Consider the following 15,434-nt stretch of genomic DNA (forward strand, 5'->3'; position numbering starts at 1 on the left):
AGATCAGCTCGGTGCTTTGTGACCACCTAGAGGGGTGGGATAGGGAGGGTGGGAGGGAGGGAGACGCAAGAGGGAGGAGATATGGGGATATATGTATATGTAGCTGATTCACTTTGTCATACAGCAGAAACTAACACGACATTGTAAAGCAATTATACTCCAATAAAGATGTTAAAAAAAAGAAGAGGAAGAAATGGTACGCAGACTCCACCCCGGGTGAGCCTGGGGCTCTAGAGACCACAGGGGGCAATGCCCAGGGGCTGCTGTGAGGGAGCCAGCACAGTCAGGCCCCCTCGAGGGAGGTCACGTGACTTTGTGTTGCTGACCACCAGCCCTTCCTGCTCTAGACCCTGAATGGGGCCTGTGTGAGGGCCAGGAAGATAACAGCTCTGGCTTTATAGACCCTGAATGGGGCCTGTGTGAGGGCCGGGAAGATAACAGCTCTGGCTTTACTTTCCCATTCCAGGAAATGGCATTTGCATCTGGTCTGATTGCTTCATGGGAGGGTTAGAGAGAGCAGGGAGAAGCCACCATAGTAGGGAGAGGCCAGGCTTTGCCTTGACTCTGTGAGAGCCAGGATCTACCTATGTAACGTGTCCAGGGGATGCCACTGAATCCAACCAAAAGCAAGGTCACTGAGGGCAATCTGGTGTTTCTGGTCATGGGACATCCCAGTGGACTCTTAGCTTTCATCCATGGGGACAGCCAGAACAAAAGGCTTTTAGAGGCAAGTGATGCCTCCTACAGGCTGTCCCCACTGATTTAGAAGGAACCCAAGGCCTCCTGAGGTAACATGGGGAGGCTCCAGTCCCAACTTTACTACATGACCTCGGACAAGTTATTAACTGTCCCGAGCCTCGGTTTCCTCAAGTCACCTGGGAAATACAATATGTGTTCTGTTCTGTGAGTTCACATGAAAGCACCTTGAACACAGCAGAGCTCTGTGCACACCTGAGCAGATCTTGCAGTTAGACTGTAATGGAACTTACCAGTAAGCAGGGGCCTGCCTGTCCAGTTCACCTTTGTGAACCCAGTGTTTGGCATGCAACACGTGCTCAGTAAACCTTTTCTAAATAAGCCAGTGATGGAAAAGGAGCATGTTGAGACTCATTATTAATGATGGTCATTCCATCAGTCAGCAGAAAGGGAGGCCAGGGCCTGTTGGAAAGGGCATTGGGCCAGCAGACCCAGTCTTGCCACTGGCTTGCTGAGGAACCCAGGGCCAGTCAGACTACCAATCTGGGCCTCAGTTTTCTCATTTGCTCAATGAAGGAGTCGGACAAGAGGAGCTCTCAGGCTGCTTCTCGGTTCTGAGGGCCCAAGGATTTGCTGGGAGGTGACCGCGTCCTCACCCCCATCTGGATCCATGAACCACTCCTCTGGCCCCGCGCTCCTCCCCTCCTGTTTTCTTCCTTCATCTTGGTATTTTTTACTCTGATTGGGCTGTTTTCTTTTGCAGGAGTTTAAACACCACTTTGGCCTCTTTGTACAGATGTGTTCTACCCCCTCGCCCCCTCATCCCTGACCTCTGCTCTGATTTGGGGAGCTCCTCCAACCACCTAATAGGCAAGACTGTCTTTCCCCTCAGCCCATACATCCCGCTCCCCCATCAGATTGGGACAAGTCTCATCTCCTCCCTTGGGTTGGACCCAGGGCTGTGGCTGCCCTCACGACGGAAGGGGGGAGGGCAGAGTGACACGCTCGCTGACAGACCAAGGCGGCGCTCTGAGGGGAGTGGGCCAGCAGCCGCAAAGGTGCAGCCTGTGCCAGGTGGGCCTTGCCAGCTGGAGCTATTTTTAGAAGCCATGTTTGCAAATTCCGTGTTAATAGTGTCTCTGTCCAAGCTCTGGCTCCCAGGGCTTAGGGAGGGAAAGAGTCTTTGAGAAACCCTCCCTCCCTCCTTGTTTGTCTCCTCTTTGTTAGTGTGCTTCTCCTCACAGGTGCCTGGGATCAGTGGGGGACTCCCATCCAGGTCGGAGCCCTCCCCAGCCATCCATCTACAGACACAGGGCAAATGGGGGGTGGATGTGGGGCGAAGGGAGGTGGAGAGGCTTACAGCTCAGGTTGTTAGAGGCCCAGTCTCAGAGGGGGAGGTCCCCAGACACAGGACCCCTCCGTCAGCACTCATGTCACTGGATGGACATTGTCAGTTGCCTGGCCTGTCACCCCCCCCCCAGGTGGGGAACTCAGGCCCCCACCAGGCTCTGCATCTCTCTGATGGCATCCACCCTCACCCTAAGTCCCCTGCCAGGTCTTCACTGAGCCTGTTCTGGCCTAGGCTGAGCCCTGATCCTGAGGCACCAGAGGAAATACTACTCAATCAGGGTATCTTCCCAGGGTCAGTTCATGAAGGGAGGGGACTGGGGGCAGAGAGGTGAGCAAGGCCCATACAGTGCCATCCCCAGGGGCGCCAGTCTGGCAGGGGAGGCAGCGACCCTGTGCACATCACTACCACTGTGGTTGGAGGGGACAGCGCTCCCCACAGGGAGCTCCCCAAATTGGGGCCGGGGTCAGGGCGTGGGGTGGGACATTACCGAAGGAGAAGTTGTGGGTGCTGAGACTACAACCTGCTTAGCGCTGATAACTGAAGGATGAGTAGAAGTCAGGTGAAAAGGGGGTGGAAGGGACATCCACATGGTGGGAGCAAGTTCTCATCACAGGAGACCCTGGTGTAAAGGCCCAGAGTGTGAGCCTACGGTTCAGTGATTCTATGACCTGAGCGGCCACGGGATCCTTCCAAACACAGGGGCTCCCAAGGAGGAGGCTCTGGTCTCCTTTCCCTGGTCCCCACCGACCCACACAGACCTGCACCCCTGCAGGCACACACACTACCCCATCCCACCCCACCACCCAGTACAGCCCAGGATGCGAGGTGCCTCCCCAGCAGGGCAGTTCCACTGGTGCATACGCAGGGGATCCTAGAGACCCGGCCAGGAAGGGACCTCAGAGAGCCACACTGCTCCTGTTTAGGGCTCTAGTTGACTACCCCAGCTCTGGGGAGCTCACTCTGACAGACAGCTTGACAGACAGTGAGCAGGTTCTGAGCAGGAAAATTCTTCCTGCCGAAACCCACCTTCCTGTGACACTCCCAACCGGCCCTAGCCCTGGTCTCCCTCTGCTGGGAGGCAGTCTCCTCTAGCTTCTGGAGTCCCAGTGTTGGATTCCAGGCCTGGCTCTTTCATTTAGAATTCAGAAGGCACTCAACCTCTCTGGGCTCCATCTGTAAAATGGGGCTATTTACAGAGTTAGGAGAAATAAAATGAAGTGGGAAAAGCTTTAGCCCAGGGCCTGGAATACAGTAAGCGCTCAATAAATATTAATTCTTAGTGATACTACTCGGTTACCATCATTACCACGTAATAAATACATGGGGACACTGAGGCTCCGAGAGGGAAGGGACTGGTCCAAGGTGGCCCCCAGAATGGGGTGCGGGTCAAGGGCCGTCGATCTCGAAGCAGGCCGGACAGGGGCGATCGGTCGTGGCCTCAGGGGCCCTCTTCCAGCTCTGGGCCCCCCCCTCGCCGCCGGGGCACCACTCGGCTGCCGCGTTTTACGAGCAAAAACAAACACGTCCCACAAGCGGCCCCTGTGCAGCGAGGACCCGCGTCCGCCAGCGCCGCCGCCGCCCGGTCAAAGCCGGCTTTGTGCCCGCCCCGCCGCCCCCGTAGCCCAGGCGATTTTAATTAGTGTCTGGGTCTGCGCCGGTAGATGGGAATCAAAGCCCCAGTTCTTCCAGCGTCCCCGCCTCCTGCCTCCCGGATCCCCCGGGCTCCGCGTACCCCTGCTGGCAGCCGCGGGAAGTGGAGCCTTCCCAGGACGCCGCCTCGAGTTCGAATCTCGCCTTTTACAGCCGAGGTACCCGGGGTACGTTCTTGGCTCTCTGAGCCTCAGTTTCCCCATTAATAATAGCACTCACCTGGTCAGCCAGCCCCTTAACGTGTGGCTGGGAGGGTTTACTTCAGAAAATAGGCGGGCGAGCCTTGGGACAAGGCATCAAAAACCCTTCTTAGGGGAGAGAAGGCCGCGTCTTTAAGCAAGTCGAGGTGTTCACCAGGGGAACGGAAACACCAGGGTAGCCCAGGCAGGGGGAACAGGGTCGCAAAAGGCTGGTGTGTTGCATCCTCCAGGGGTGGGCCGGGGAGATAAGGACTTTCATTTGTGTGGAAGGGGTTTGAGGGGTGAGGAGGTCAGATTGGCTCTTTGGAAAGTTCACTTGGACTGCCCTGTAAAGGAGGGGTTGAAGGGTTGGGACTTGAGGCAGTGGCTTGTGATGAGGTCGGATATGACGGGCTGAGGCAGAGGAATGGGAGGAGGGGGCCTAGAGGGGGAAGGCCCCATCATGGGCAGCATTCTTCTATCTTAGGTTTTGACTCTTTATACTCTTTTTAAAAAAATATTTATTTATTTGGTCGCGCTGGGGCTTAGTTGCGGCGGGCTGGCTCCTTAGTTGCGGCTTGTGAACTCTTAGTTGTGGCATGCATGTGGGATTTAGTTCCCTGACCAGCGATCGAACCCGGGCCCCCTGCATTGGGAGCGCAGAGTCTTATCCACTGCACCACCAGGGAAGTCCCAGACTCTTATACTCTTGAGGGTGTCATAAAGGGTAGCCAGGACCTTCAGGTCCACCTGGGATGCTTGTTTAAAATACCAAAACCTGGCCCTACTCCACACCTGCTGAATCACAACCTATGGCCTTAGGTCCCAGAATCCACACTTCAAACGATCCCCATGTTGATTCTCGTGGGTGAATCTGGGATGTGCAGAGGATGAATGAGCCATAGTCTGTAGGGAAAAAAAATATAATCCTTGGGCCCCATTTCCCCGGCGCCGTGCCTGAAGTGGGACATTGGGCCCCACTACTGAGTCACATTCCTTTCAGAGAGCAGCATGTCCTTCAATAGACCTCAGTGTCCTTGCCCATAAAATGGCACGGCCTTGCTCATCCACCCTCCCTTTTTGGGCTTTGGGAGGACTAAAGGTGCCCTTTTGTGGAAAAGGCTATTAGGGGCAAGAAAACTCTAAACAGTCCCCTCTCCCACACGCTGCCATTAACCAGCCTCTCTAAAGGCATTTTTGTACACGGCTGCCGCTGCTCAACACTCTTCTGTAAACCCTAATTGCCTTCAAAATAAAACTCTGACTCCTCAGCCTAATGTTCCAAATTGGGTCCTGGCCCCATCTCCAGCCTCCTTTCTCACAGTCCCCCATCTTGGTCCGAAACAGCCCTCCATCCCCACCCTGTCCCAAACAGCTGTGCTTTCCTGCTTCCTTGCCTTCGTCCCAGCTGGACATACACTTCTTCCCTCTCCCACCTCCCCCATTTTCAAATAGATAAATTCTGTTATTTCTTTATTACCCTGTTGAAGGGCTACCTCCTCCATTCCTGCCCTGCCCCACCCCACCCCTGCCTCAGTCTCCTATGAACTATTCCAGCACTCTTTAGTCCTCTGTTAAAGCACTACCTATCACCTACACTGGTTAAGATCTTGGGTTTGGGAGTTTGATAAACCTGGTTTGTTGCCATGACTGTACCACCGTGTGACCTTGGGCAAGTTCCTTAACCTCTCTGAGACTCTATTTCCTCCTTGTGATTATTGAGGGGATTCAGGGACATAGGGAAAGGGAAAGGGCTTGGGGCAGTCACTGCAGTGTCATGGTTAAGACTGTGAGTTCTGAACTAGAGTGCATGGGTTTGAAACCACATTCCACCTCCACTCATTGGCAGTATGACTTTGGGTAAGATTCCTAAAAAATCCCTCTTTGCCTCAGTTTCCACAACTATACAATTTGGATAATATTCGTGTAGTGGATAGATCGTAGGGTGGCCCCCATGATTCCACACCATGTATAATCCCTCTCTTTGAGTGTGAGTGGAACCTGTGATTTGCTTCTGGCCTGTGGAGTATGGAAGAGGTGAAGGGATTTTGCAGATGTGATTAAGGTCCCAAATCAGTTGATTTTGAGTTACTTAAAAGGAAGACTATTCTGCCTGGGCCTGATTTAATCAAGTAAAAGTTCCTAAAAGAGGAACCAGACCTTCCCTGGAGTCAGAGACTCTCTGTTCCTGGCTTTTGAGAAGTAAGTTGTTATGTTGTGAGAGGGCCCATGAAAAGGGTATTTGGTGGTCTCTAGGAACTGAGAGTGGCCCCTGGCTGACAGCCAGCAAGAAAACAGGGACCTCAGTCCTATAACCACAAGGAGCTGAATTTTGCCAATAACCTGAGAATGCTTTGTAGTGGATCTTTCCCCCAGTTGAGTCTTTGATGAGACCACAGCTCCTACTGACATGGGATTGCAGACTGGTGACACCATAAAGCAGAGAACCCAGCTGACTGTGTCCAGACTTCTGACATATATAAACTGTGAGATAATAAATGTATTTTTTAAAGTATAGTTGATGTACAGTATTATGTTAGTTTCAGGTGTACAACATAGTGATCTGACAATCAAATACATCATAGAGTGATCACCATGACAAGTTGAGTAACCATCTTCCACCATACAAAATTATTACAGTATTATTGACTATATTCCTTATGCTGTAGATTATGTCCCTGCAACTTATTTATAACTGCAAGTTTGTATCTCTTAATCCCTCTCACCTATTTTGCCCAATGCCCTGCACATAATGAATGTGTTTTAAGCTGCTAAATTTGTGGTAGGTTGTTACTCAGCCTAGAAAACTGATAGTATCTGCTTTATAGCATCCTGGTAAAGATTAAAGGAGTTCACCAAAGTAAAGCCTTAGCCCGTTCCCAGGCTCATGGGAGAGGCTCAGTAAATGGTTGTAATTAGTCGCCATTGTTATTATGCTTAGAGTATAGCACTTTACAAAATTAAGTTTTTAATCATCAGCTTATTAATTAGTGCATTAAAAAAGTAGAATTTGCAAGAGCAGGAAACCTAGACTTGAGCAAACTTGCTATGAGACCTTCACCTTGCTGGGTTACGTCTGTTAGGATGCTTTAGGCTGCAAGTACAGAAACCTGACCAGTGGTCACTGTCTTAGGTTGGAATTCCTAGAAGCAGAACTTGAGACAAGGAGTCATATGAAAGCGATGTATTAGGAACTATTTCCAAGACAAACCAGTAGTAGGGAAGTATAGAAGTGGGGCCAGGAGGGCAAGTATTATATCAGACCAAGTCCCCCAAGGGGGAATTTTGGCTCCATCTTGCAGAGGAGCTCTGGGGATAGTACAGATCACTCCTCAGAGCTGTACAAATCAGTGCAAGGCAGCTGGAGGACTGACACCTCCATACTATTCCATCATTGGTTAAGGGGCACCTTTGAGTGGGTGGGGGTGTAGATTCCCACACTCACAGGCAAAGTGGGCTCCAGCAGGCTGCGGGCGGTCTTCTGACAAGGAGAAGCCGATGCTGGCTGTTGGGAGTGAAAGCACATTGGAGGCCAGAGTCTATGACAATATTAAAGGAATGAGAGGGTCATTGGCAGTACTGCTACAGTGGCCTAAGCTATGAGGATATATGTTGTTTTCTTAGCAAAAAAAAAAAAAAAAATGTAGGTGATCCCCAGATTGGCTCAGTGTGGGTCATCGGTGTCATTGAGGATTCTGTTCTCTACAGCCTTCCTTAGCATTGCTGGCTTCCATAATCCTTGGCCTCATGGTCACAAGATGGCTGCTGCAGCTCCACATCTCATGTCCTTAAATGATAGCATTTGAAGCAGGAAGCAAAGGGAGGGCATCAACAAAAAGGCTTTCTCCTCGTGTGACTCTCTACTATGCAGAGGAAAATCTCCCCCCACCCCACACCCCACCAGAAATGGGGTCATGGGCTCAACCGTAGACCAGTAACCAGCAGAGGAGAGTTGGGTTGCCAAAGCTGACTTAAGTCAGTCATGGTTCACTCCAGATGCTGAGCACCTATCCAGATGGGGTTCTATTAGCAAAGAGGAGGTTGGGGAATGGCTACTAGGTGGGCATCCAACAGCCTCTGCCATAGAACATCACTTTTCCTCATTTGCAAAAGAGTAATTTTGGTACCTACCTCTGATATTCATAGTGAAGATGAAATGAGCTGATTTTTTTCCTTTTTAGCTGCACTGCATGGCATGCGGGATTTTAGTTCCGCCACCAGGGATTGAATCCATGCCCCCTGCAGTGGAAGCACGGAGTCTTAACCATTGGACCACCAGGGAAATCCACAGAAATGAGCTGATTTTAATTGCTATGTATGTTCACACCGTTTCTTCTCTGCTGCACTGTGAGCTCACTGAAGGTAGAGGCCATGTCTCACTCACCTTTGCTTCCCTTGATTCTACCCTCTAAATGGTGCTGAACCCCGTCGACTTCTCTCCATCTCTGTTGTCACACCCTAGTCCCTACTGCCATCATCTCTCTCATGATAGTTGATAAATTACTCATGGCTGGCTTTGCTTCCATTCTTGGCTCCCTCCAAGGCTTTTTCTCCCACAGAAGCCTGAGGAAAGTTTATAAAACACAAATCTGATTGAGTCACCTCCTTGCTGAAAGCACTTCCAGGCAAAAAAAAAAAAAAAAAAAGAAAAATGGGGTGATATTCAGAATAATTACTGATTTGGAATAGGCTCTGGGCAGTCAGAATAGGTGCCAGCATTGACAGCCATGTGAAGGCATCCTCCCTGAGCATCACTCCTGTTCTGAGGGCCCTGGAAGAGCTGGCCTCTGCCTACCTCTCCTGGCTTTTCTCTAGAGGCTGTTGCCGCCACTCCCTGCTGCCTGTACTGCCTGCCTCCACTGCCCAGCCCAACTGTCTTGCCAGGCTGGTCTGCTTGCACTCCCTGAATGTACCACTCTTACTTGTCTCCAGGCCTCTGAACATGCTGTTTCCTGGGACTGGAATGTGATTTCCCCACTTTCTCTGGCTGCTTCCTTAAAGTCTCTACTTAGGTATCCCCTCTTCCAGGATGCTTTCTTTTTGAGGGTACATTGGGAAACAGAGGACAATTGCATCACTGGTGCTGGTAGTAATGGGTGGTGATGGTGGTGGTGATGGTGGAGGGCAGGACAACCCTTAGAACCAGGCAAGGGGGACCCCATCCTGGGCCACACCCTCTAGAGGGCCCCAGTCTGACCCCCTTTCAGCTGCACCCCTACCCATATAGCACAAGGAGTCTGTGGGATCAAAAGGATGTGTGCCCACCCACCCCCCTTTTAGACCAGGGAACCCAGGGCCCTGGTATTCTCTGCCTAAACAGCCTGAGTCTGCCTCCAGGACTGTGCAGTCCTCTTCCCTAGGTCTGTTCTCTAAGCCTGAAGGGTAGTTTGCCTGGGGAGGGGGCGAGGGTTTGAATGAAACTTGGACATTTTTCTAGTTATTATTGCTACATAACAGATTACTCCAAAACTTAGCTTAAGACAACTATTTTGGGAGGGAATTTTAAATATCTTTTATTGAAATATAGTTGATGTATAATATTATGTTAGTTTCAGGTATACTACATAATGATTTGACATTTACATACATTATGAAATGTTTACCACGATAAGTCTAGTAACCGTCTGTCCTCATATAAAATTTTTACAGTATTTGGACTGTATTCCTTATGCTATATATTACATAATAAATAAATATCATTTATGATATAACTAGAGGTTTGTACCTATTATTTTTCTTTTTTTTTTTTTTGCAGTACGCGGGCCTCTCACTGTTGTGGCCTCTTGTTGCGGAAAACAGGCTCCGGATGCGCAGGCTCAGCGGTCATGGCTCACGGGCCCAGCCGCTCCGCAGCATGTGGGATCTTCCCAGACTGGGGCACGAACCCGTGTCCCCTGCATCGGCAGGCGGACTCTCAACCACTGTGCCACCAGGGAAGCCCTAGAGGTTTGTACCTCTTAATCCTCTAAACCTGTTTTGCCCACCACCCACTTCCCTCCCTTGTGGCAACCACCCATTTGGTCCCTGTACCTATGAGTCTGTTTTTGTTTTGTTTCTTTTTTTAGAATCTGCATATAAATGAGATCATGCAGTATTTATCTTTCTCTGACTTATTTCACTTAGCATAATACCTTCTAAGTCCATTCATGTTGTCAGAAATGGCAAGATTTCATTCTTTTTCATGGCTGAGAAATATTCCTATATATATATATATATATATCACATCTTTATCCATTCATATGTTGATGGACACAGGCTGCTTCTATATCTTGGCTATTATAAATAATGCTGCATTGGTATACATATATCTTTTTAAATTAGTATTTTTGTTTCTTTGGATAAATATAATACCTAGAAGTGGAATTGGTGGTTCATATGGTAGTTCTAGTTTTAATTTTTTGAGGAAACTCCATAATGTTTTGCATAGTGACTGCACCAATTTACAATCCCACCAACAGTGCACAAAGGTTCATTTTCTCCACATCCTTGCCAACACTTATTGTTTGTTGTCTTTTTGATAATAGCCATTCTGACAGTTGTGAGGTGATATCTTATTCTGGTCTTGATTTGCATTTCCCTCATGATTAGTGATGCTGAGCATCTTTTCATGTGTCTGCTGGCCATATGTGTATCTTCTTTGGAAAAGACGACTATTCAGATCCTCTGCCCATTTTTTAATTGGGTTGTTTGTTTTTTTGATGTTGAGTTGTATGAGTTGTTTTTATATTTTGGATATTAACCCCTTATCAGATGTATCATTTGCAAATATCTTCTTCCATTCACTTATGCTGCCATTTCATTTTGTTGATAAATTCCTTTGCTGTGCCAAAGCTTTGTAGTTTGACATAGTCCCATATGTTTATTTTTGCTTTTGTTTTCCTTGCCTGAGGAGACATATCCAAAAAAATACTGCTAAGACCGATGTCATAGAGCATACTGCCTATGTTTTCTAGGAGTTTTATGATTTTAGGTCTTACACTTAAGTCTTTAATCCATTTTTAGTTTATTTTTGCATATGGTGTGAAAAAGTAGTCCAGTTTGATCCTTTTGCGTGTAGCCATCCAGCTTTCCCAGCACCATTTATTGAAGAGGGTGTCTTTTCCCCATTGTATATTCTTGCCTCCTTTGTTGTAGGTTAATTGCCCATATAAGTGTGGGTTCATTTTGGGGCTCTCTATTCTGTTCCATTGATCTATGTGTCTGTTTTTGTGCCAGTACCATACTGTTTTGATTACTGTAGCTTTGTAGTATAGTCTGAAATTAGGAAGCATGATACCTACCTCTAGCTTTGTTCTTCTTTCTCAAACTTGTTTTGGCTATTTGGGGTATTTTGTGTTTCAATACAAACTTAAGAATTATTTGTAAAATAACTATTTTTTAATGCTTATGAATTCTGTGAGTCAGGAACTTAGACAGGGCACAATGGGAATGGTGTGTCTCAGCTCCATAATGTCTGGGGCATCAGCTGGGGAGACTCAGTAACTGGGGGCTAGAATCATCTGGAGGGGTCTTTATCTGTATATCTGATGGTTGATGCTGGTAGTTGGCTGGGAGGCCAGTTGTGGCTGTTGACTGGAGCATCCATGTATAGGCTCCCCATGTGCTCTGGGCTTCCTCACAGTATGGCAGACTCAGAGCACTTGGATTTCTTATTTGGAGCAAGTATCTTAGTAAACAGAGAAGCAGCTGCGTTGCCTTTTCTGGCCTAGCCTTGGAAGCCACCCAGCATAGTCTATTGGGTTACAAATGAGTCACAGCCCACCCAGACTTAAGGGGAGGGCACATGGACCACACCTCTCAATGAGAGGAGTATAAAAGCATTTCTAGATGTGTTTTAAAACCACCAAAGACATGTAGACTAGGGTATCTCCACCTAGTCTATGTGTGTATGAGACCCCTCATAGTTCAGGACAGAGCTGGAATGAGAAGAGAGTTGGGCCAGGAGCTAGAAGCCAGGGGGCTGGGCTTCCTGTGCTTCCATGCTCTGGCAAAGAATTCAGAGAAGTCAGAAATTTTAAAATTTGAACTTGGCCTTCCAGGTCATTAAGAAAATATGTTTGTCAAGGTAGAAAGATAGAACATATTTATTTAATGGTTTGTTAGTTTGATTTATAGCTTTTAAATATTTAGGATATGATAAATAGGCTCCATTTGTATTCCTGGCTGGGCCTTGCAAATGAGAGGGGTAGTCCTGGTGGTGGAGGTGGCAGTAATGGTGGTGGCAGTGGTGGTGATGGTGGTGAAAATGGCAGTGGCGATTATTCGAGGGCTCAACATTTATTGAGCACCTACTATAGGTCAGCAGTCAACCACATTGTACCACCATTGTCTTTATTGTCATTATTTCCCTTCCTTCCCTCCTTTCCTTCTTCAATAAGTACGTATTATTAGGGCCATGCTAGGGGCTGGGAATACAAAGATAACCACCATGTGGTCTCTGGCTCAAGAAGCTTACTGACCAGTGGGAGAAAGGCTCAGGAACAGATCACTGCAGTACAAAAGGGTGAATTCAATTACAGAAGAGTGTGCAATACTGGGGCAGCAGAGGGAACCAGGGAGGGCTATTCTGAGGAGGGCTTAAAGTCTAAGCTGGACCACCATAGGCAGAAAATAGGGAAAAGCATTCTAGAAAGTGGGAACAGCATGTTTAAGGTGTGGAAGAGAGGACACTGGCTTAAGAAATGGTCTGAAGGTGTAGCAGTGGCAGCCTGGTAACAGGGATTCCTTTTGTGACCATGTGTGTGCTGTCCACCCCCTTATTTGGGGGACTGCTCCCCCAATCCAATCATATGATTCTAATACCTCCTTCCTGTTCACCCAAGATGGACCAATCCAAGTCCTCCCCGAGAATCTCTCTATTGGAATTGGAAGGGAAGAACCTTTGTATCTTATTTAACTGAGAGCTATCAGGATACTGAGCAGTGCACGGTATATCTGCTTCTTGAAAGAGCTGGTTGGAAAGAAATTGCTGATAGGCAGGGAGCAACAGAGAGAGAACATCCTGATGGTGTCAGAGCCTGTGATCCAGGTGTTCCTAGAGCCCACACCCATCCCAACTTGATCAGGTGGGGCAGCAAACCAGACCCTGGGATGCAGCTGGGAGAAGAAGTGGGGGAATTAGGGCTGAAGAGGCAGCAGGAGTCAGATCGTGAAGGGCCGGGAGAGGAAGTTTCAAGGCTATTCTGAGGGCAGAGGGAAGCCATTGAAGGAGGGGCTTAATGGAGGGGAGACAGGGTAAGATTTGTGTTTTTAAAAGATCATTCTGGTTTGATAGGCAAGACTTGCTAGGAAGAGGAAAGCGTGGAGAGGAGAGGCTGGTGGCAGGGGAGCTGGCGAGAAGACAGATCTTATCCTCAGCCCGGACATCATGGGGCAGAGGGAGAGGGCAGACTTTGGGGCCAGACCCTGCAGGTTCCAGTCACAGCTCCAACTCTTCATTGCTGTTTGACTTCGGGCAAGTTATGTGGGCTCTGTTTTGTGCCAGGGATGGATAAGGTGGGGAGAGACATTAGGTGACATGTGGTCATTCAAACAGCCTTGAGCTGGGGACCAGAGATCCAGGTCCTAACTCCCATTATAGAAGGTCTGAGATAAGCCCTGTGCACAGAAACCCACACCACCCCAACCCCTCTCAACTTTAGCCAGCCTCCTAAGGCGCTTCCTGTTCATCTTCCACGAACTGACCCTGCAGGTGAAGAAGGCAGGTAGTGGGTGTCTTCCAGGGACCAGGGTGAAGGGAAGGAGGGTGGCCGGACCTGCCCTGGAGAGAGATGCCATTGTGCCTGGTGGGGCCCCAGGCCTTCCCTCACCCCCAGGCCAGTCCCAAACCACAGGCCATGTCCTGTTTCTCAGAAATACTGCCATTTCCCAGAGCCCAGCGTTTGTTGGGGACAGGGGGAGGTGGCTTCACAGCTGCTGGAGGAGGAGGAAAAGAAGAAGGAGGAGGAGGAGGAGGGGAGGGGAGGGGGAGGAGGAGGGAGCCTCTCCAGGAAATCTGGAGGCCAGGTGTGGCCTTATAATAGGATGATCAAGTTTAGGGGCCAGGAAGCTACCTGGGAAGGTTGAGTGGAGCAGAGGCTGCACCTGTTCCAGCCCAGGACCTGGCCCCTCCAGTGCTCTGGGCTCCATCAGGGTGCAGAATCCCAGACCTCAGCTGGAATCCGTTTACTAATGTGTGATCTTTATTAGGTCACTTCCTCTCCCTGAGCCTTAGTTTCCTCATCTCCATAATATGGTTGACATGCCCCACCTCACTGGGTTGTTCCGGGCGTTAGACGAGACAACGGACTTGACCGTGCCTGTGGGAGGGGATGTCCCTACTTCACGCAGAGCCCAGCCTGGCCACCAAGATAGTGGATCCCACAGGACTCCCTGCTGCGGTCTCAGGGAGCCCCATCAGGGATAGAGCTGGGCAGCCCCAGGAGACCACCGCATCCTTCTCCCCCGTCCCACTCATGGGGAGGCCAGCCAGGGTTATGCAGCGAGTTAGTGGCTTGGGAAGAATGGACTTTAACTTGTCCCTAAATCTTCCCTTCCTCCATCCTCACTCCTGTCTCTTCTACTTCTCCCTCTCCTGTGAGGTCTCCTCATCAGCAACACTTGCTTAAATCTGTCCCGCCTGAAAACCCCTTCCTCCATCTCATGCTCACTGCCAGCCACTGCCCTGCCTCTCTCCTCTCCTTTACCACCCAAGCTCTTCAAAGGCTTGTCTGTTTCCTCACCTCCCAGACACCGCCTCAGCCCTGCACAACCTGCTCCTGCCTCCCAGCTCCCCTCACAGTGCCCGTGGCCACGGTCACCAGAAGCCCCCTTTCCAGGTTTCACCTATTGGACTCTCAGCCGTGCACTCTCCTGGCTTCTCTCTCGCCTCCGTGCAGTTCCTTTGCTGATGCTCCGGGGCTCTGTCCTAATGACCCTTCTCTTTTCACTCTACAGGCCAATGTCTCCCATCCCCTGGCGTTAGTTACCACCTGCAGGCCAACAGCTCCCAAATCCTTGTCTCTGGCCCAGCCTCCTCTCCAGACCATAATATACCCAAAGGGCTGGGGTTCTCTCCTGAGACTCAGCTCAGCTGAAACTCCTGGGTTCTCCCCTCGGTCACCACGTGAGGCACCAGCTGCACCCCGACTCCCCCCTCTTCCTCAGCTCTGCCTTCTCTCCCACCCCCGTCGCCTCTCTCCTGCCCAGGCGTTGTCATCCCTTCCACGGATCCCACAGCAGCCCCCTACCTGGTCTCCGCCTCTCTCCTCTACACCGTGCTTCACCCAGCAGGCAGGGCCAGCTTTCTAAACCACAAATCTGACCAAAGCACTGAAACCCTTCCAGGGCTCTCTGCTGCCCTCAGGATGATGCCAAAGCTTCTCGGCTGGGCATTCAGCCTCACCTCCCTCCGCTCTTTGCCTCACATTTTATTATCCAGCAGCAGTGAGCTGTTTGTGGTTCTCCTTGTAAGATGCTGTTTTTCGTCTTCCATGAAGCTGTCACTTCCTGTACCACTGTCCCACCCGCCTCTCCCTGCCTCCACCTTTTCTTCTAACTCCTGCTCATCCCTCAGAGCT

Source organism: Delphinapterus leucas, chromosome 7 (assembly GCF_059928025.1).
Source record: "Delphinapterus leucas isolate spDelLeu-1000000601 "Yukka" chromosome 7, BTC_Dleu_Yukka2, whole genome shotgun sequence".
NCBI lineage: Eukaryota > Metazoa > Chordata > Mammalia > Artiodactyla > Monodontidae > Delphinapterus > Delphinapterus leucas.